This window comes from Hypanus sabinus, chromosome 6 (assembly GCF_030144855.1).
Source record: "Hypanus sabinus isolate sHypSab1 chromosome 6, sHypSab1.hap1, whole genome shotgun sequence".
In the NCBI taxonomy this organism is placed as follows: Eukaryota; Metazoa; Chordata; class Chondrichthyes; order Myliobatiformes; family Dasyatidae; genus Hypanus; species Hypanus sabinus.
Window position 1 is genome coordinate 116,904,504 of NC_082711.1, and position 5,887 is coordinate 116,910,390.

A 5,887-nucleotide genomic window follows, 5' to 3' on the forward strand; every position below is an offset into this window, starting at 1 on the left:
CCACTTAAAAGGCCCGAACAGGAGAAGATCAAATACCTCACAGGGTTACTTGAATGTCAGAACACCCTCAATAGGATGAATGGCTTAATTCTGCCCATATGTCTTATGGTCTGATGGGGTTGAAGAAGGTTGCAGGATTGAGGTAAGAGATGGATAAAGATGGCAAAAGGTTGAGTGATATTCAGAGGAATAGAATGGCAAAAATAAGGTAAAAACACTGAGCTATCTTTTAAGTGACCGCCCTTTCTCTCACAAAGGCATGTGAGCTATTTTCCAGCACAGTGAACAGGATCTTCCAGAACTGGTCCAGTGAGAAGGAACTTGCAGTGGAAGAAAATCTGCTGAAGATCTCAGCTTCATTGGGAATGCAAACTATGAAACAGGTGCCAAGCCTAATTGAAGAAATTGGGGCTGCCTTGAAAACTTTTATTGATACAAAGCTCGAAAGCTGGGTGAGCAAGTCGAATGGATGGGTAAGTGATGAAATAAATGAGGGATTCTCCACCTTCATTAATGGGATCAATGATCACGTACAAGTTAATTGCAATGTTCAGATGGACATTGGTAACAAAAATCGGAGAGATTCTTCAGATGCTGGGAATCCAAAGCAACACACACAAAATGCTAGAGCAATTAAGTATGTAATCACAAGGAAATCTGCAGATGCTGGAAATTCAAGCAACACACACATAAGGTTGGTGGAACGCAGCAGGCCAGGCAGCATCTATAGGAAGAAGTACAGTCAATGTTATGGGCCAACCAGGTGAAATACAGCTGAGTTAAAATGGGCACAGGAAGAAAGAGCAATTAAGTAGAGGGTGTCTGCAGTCAATTTGCTGTCAAAGCTTGCACTTAAGGGCATTAAGAAGCAGGTGACCTTTTAAATAAATGGATACTGTGTGATGCAATTTAAATCTGTCTCCTTCACCTCAGAAACTGACAGTTAAGATAAGAGAAACAGAATTCAATATGACAAATAGTTTACAAGGTAAGTTATTGGTCATCAAAAGTAATAAAATGTCAACAAAACAATTGGATTGATTTTTAATTGGCTGGAATTCAACAATATTTATAATTAGCTTACGTAAGCATAGTCAGAGCATATTCTTCCATGCTACAGGGAGTCCATGATAGCTTAGGAGAAAGACCATGAAAATAGCTGACAAGAATAACACCAGAATTAAGAGTTCAGAGCTACATTTGCTAATAATTGAGAACTAGCTTTTTTTTTTCCAATTCTGGTGAAAGGTGTTGGACCTGAAACATTAAATTTGTCTGCAAATACCATTGGACCTGGTGAATTTTTTTAGCATTTTCTGCTTTAGTCCAGATTTCCAGTATCTCTCCTATATTACTTAAGACTTTCTGGAGAACTGAAAAAAGGACTTCAAAACTATGATTGGATTGGGAAGATAAATACACAATATATATTTCTTATGAGAATGTCTAAATTCAGGGGGCATCAATCAACCATAATATACAGCAGAAATTGAAGAGAAATGCAGTAGCTTTGAAAGTGAAATACGTAACTCACCACTGCAGGAAAGGACTGAGGTGATTAATGTCAATCCAATCAAAATAAAGTAGGAATAGGGAAGAATGCTGAATGGAATGAGTGAAGATCTGTGAGGAATATTAGCACCAACACATGAAGAGTCTGTTCTGTGGGGATACAGGAGAAGGCATTGACTCCAGTCTCTATACAGCACTACAGGGAACAGGAAGGAACTTAACATTGAACATTTGCAGTATTGTATACAGCTGCCCTTAAACTTAATGGGATAATACTTTTGTGGAAGGTTTCCTGTTTGTGCTCCTCAAGCTGTTAAAGAGTGTGGTCTATCTTCTACATCTATAAAAGTAAGAAAAAGCTAATTTATTTACTATTTCCTCTTTCTCTTCATGGTTTCTGTTAGTAGTTTCGTTACTTATCTTATTGCTGCATGTGTAACTTTATTTCCTTGTTTATCATTCTCCAGCCTCTATCTCCACCTCTCACAAGCTGGCTCCATCTGGCCCTTCTTTATTTCCCTTCTGGCCTAAGACTTTGCTGTAGTAAATTTATGTACTGCTGCCACACAAAAAAAATTACATAGCTAAATGATGATAAACCTGATTCTGATATGGGTCTCTACTGTGGACTGAGAGTGGGAAAGGGACAGGGAGAGGGGACTCATGGCTGGGAAAAGAGGAAGGGAGAGGGGACTGAGTGGGAAGCACCAGAGAGACATTCTGTAATGATCAAAAAAACAGTTTATTGGAATCAAATCACATTGCCTGGTATCTCAGGGGTGGGTGTGTCTGCAGTCATGCCACTCAACCCCCTTCCCTCCACTCACAAGCCCTGGCACTCCTCTCCCACCTGTCCCACACCCCTCCCTTGGTACTCCAGCCTCATCATTCCCAACATCCATTGCCCCTGGAAGAATAACAAACTCACTCTCTGCTCCACATTGACAAAATAGAGCACTATTTAAAAATCTTAGGCACCCTAGGATATATGTGCCTAAGACTTTTGCACAGTAAAGCATATGAGACGTATGACATATGAGTGTTCCAAGGAAGGAATGCATCTGAAAAGAAAGATGCTGGCGGAGAACTATACTCCGGTGTGGAAGGAGACATGACCATGGGAAGGTGATTGCTGGCAAATAATGGTGCAAGGGAACAACTGTACATGGAGGAGGAGTGAGGTCGTGTTTGTAGTGAGGGACTATTCACAGGGAAGGAGTTTGTGTGTACCTAAGGAGTATTCTTGCAGAAGTAGCATGCATTAGGATTGTAAATGGTACATACAATAAGAAATCTATACAACAGATACAATAAATTGGTGTTGCAGCTACTGCTCCATCCTTTTAACCACATTTCTTTTCCCTCAGGCAAACGTTAAAATTGAATGAGGAGCGTCCAAGAGATCTTCTAACACATCCGCTCAAAGGCTGTCTGCTTCCACCATCCCAGGAAAAAAGATGATTGCATAGAAATAATGTGAAGTTTCAATTTGTACTAGAGGAATGGAATGTATATCCCTTAAACATGTTACCTTGTGAGACCAACACTGACAGACCACCATCGTACATAGGGACTTGCATTCAAATATCTGCCCAGATTTGACTGAAGGTTTTTGTGTATATCAGCAAGTGTGAGTAAAGTTTGCTACTCTTTTGCAGCTCTTAAAAGCAATCAGTCCTGAAGAATCCTCAGTTCGTTGAGACACTGTTCCCCAGTTGTTGTATTCAGTGAATTTCCTCAGGAAGTCCTTCAGTATATTACACTGGATGTGGCAAAAATGTCACTCTGCTCTGCACGATACACATTTGCACTGATGTCTGAAAGAGTTAAATTTATATACTCAATGGCCATAACATTCATCTTTTCAGTGGATGGTTATGAGTATAATCATATGTTAGTATGATTATACTCTAGGGACGGATGTGTAGAAGAGGATAACAGTGAGATTATGCATGAAGGAATTTGAGTGAGGCAGCATTTGCTAGTGTGGGTATATGTATGACTGAGTTTGAATGCAGAGGTATGAATTGATAGTTTTAACGTATAGTTGGGTGTAAGTGAATGCATGTGACTCTGGGTATGACTAAGTGGTTACAACACTAAAGCAGATATGAACTGATTGATTATGTATGTGGTTTAACTATTTCAGGTTATTACCTTCAGCATGTCATTTACACCAAAGGGATTTACATTTCAAACTGTTTGTACTGTATTAAATCATATTTGAAGGATGAATTTGAATTAAAATAAAACGTCACATTTATCTGTACAAAAGAAGTGAAACAATCTGCTCTATTTTATCAGCAAAGTTGCCCTCCCAAGGTCCTTGACCATGTTGTCTCCTATCACAGATTAGCATATTACTGATTGTGGCTAGATGGCGCCAGTGAGCAATGGCAACATCTTGCTGATAGTTTACAAAATGACTGGATGTTCTTCTGCTTCTGAACGGTGATCAGTTGCAGCCTGTAATATCCCTTTCAAGAATGTCTGTTGACCGAACAATCCGGCGCTTCTGTGATCTCCTGAGGGATTCGACGACAGTGAAATTCTTGATCTGTGGTTGGCTCCATTACTGTGCACCAATCAGGATTAAAATTGTCGAGGATGAGAGTGGAAAACGGACAGATGTCTTGCGCTGCCTGCCTGTGTTTGACGGTCTCTTCCGTTAGCAGGTAGAAGGTGCAGGAGTCTTGGGCCCCACAGTGCCTGGTTTGAGAACGCTCTTGCCCTACAACCTTTGGTCTAGATGGGCTCCACTCACTTCAACACTGAACACACTCTGCAGCCGTGGACTCACTTTTGGCAGCCCTGCAGTTCATATTCCTGTGTTTTTTGTTCACTTCTTATTTGCTATTTGTGCGATTTGATCAAGGCACTTTGGTGCTGGACTGACTCCGCAGCTGTGGCCTGCAGCCATCAGAACTGTGCTGCCGACTCACTTCCTGGGACTCTGCAGTGAACATTATTTGTTTACTTTTTATTCTTCACACAGTTTGTTGTTTTTTGACATTGGGTGTTTGATTATCTTGATGGTACACAGTCTTAAGTTTTTAAGAAAAAATCTGCCTTAGGGCAAGAAGGCAGAATCGCCTGCCCTTCACAAGGTGATTACAAAAGGCAGAAAGCCAGTTGTGAATGCTGAATCATTGGGAATAAGGAAAGAGATGGAGCAGCAACTGGGAGGATGGAGGAGGGGAGCAGGGATGTGTAGAGCTGAGTGTTGGTGAAGGCAGGGCCTGAAGAGTCATATAAAAGGAATGGGTGCAAATGATAGGTGTAGTATGGTGGGGAGAATAGTTTTGTAGGGTGATGTGGAATGAGGAATGGTGGGGTTATGAATGGTGGGTGGGTTTGGATCAAGGAGTTTGGTCATCTGGATTGCAGGAGTGGGTCTAAGGCGGGTAACAGTGGGGCAGCGTGAGGAAGGAAGGGACGGGTGTTGGTAAGAATGGAGTGGGAGGGAGTAGAAATATTACGAGGGGTTAAGCTGTCTGGTCTTTCCTTCACCACAGCAGCAAAGGAAGGCAGGTACAGAGAGAGACTGGCAGGGTGAGTCTAGTCACCAGGTGCCTGAGAAGTGCCCTGAGGGGTGGGACAAGTTTCAGACACACAGATGCTCAGAACAGACAAGGGAGAAATGCGGGGCTTGGCCCGACCCGGTCACGGCAGCGGGGGGGGGGGGGGGGCGGGGGCGGGGCTTGGTGGGTCACGGCGGGGGCGGGGCTTGGTGGGTCACGGCGGGGCGGGGCTTGGTGGGTCAGGACGGGCGAGCGGGGCTTGGTGGATCACGGCGGGGGCGGGGCTTGGTGGATCAGGACGGGCGAGCGGGGCTTGGTGGGTCACGGCGGGGGCGGGGCTTGGTGGATCACGGCGGGGCGGGGCTTGGTGGGTCAGGACGGGCGAGCGGGGCTTGGTGGGTCACGGCGGGGGCGGGGCTTGGTGGGTCACGGCGGGGGCGGGGCTTGGTGGATCAGGACGGGCGAGCGGGGCTTGGTGGGTCACGGCGGGGGCGGGGCTTGGTGGGTCACGGCGGGGCGGGGCTTGGTGGGTCAGGACGGGCGAGCGGGGCTTGGTGGGTCACGGCGGGGGCGGGGCTTGGTGGATCAGGACGGGCGAGCGGGGCTTGGTGGGTCACGGCGGGGCGGGGCTTGGTGGGTCACGGCGGGGGCGGGGCTTGGTGGGTCACGGCGGGGGCGGGGCTTGGTGGATCACGGCGGGGGCGGGGCTTGGTGGGTCACGGCGGGGGCGGGGCTTGGTGGGTCACGGCGGGGGCGGGGCTTGGTGGGTCACGGCGGGGGCGGGGCTTGGTGGGTCACGGCGGGGCGGGGCTTGGTGGGTCACGGCGGGGGCGGGGCTTGGTGGGTCACGGCGG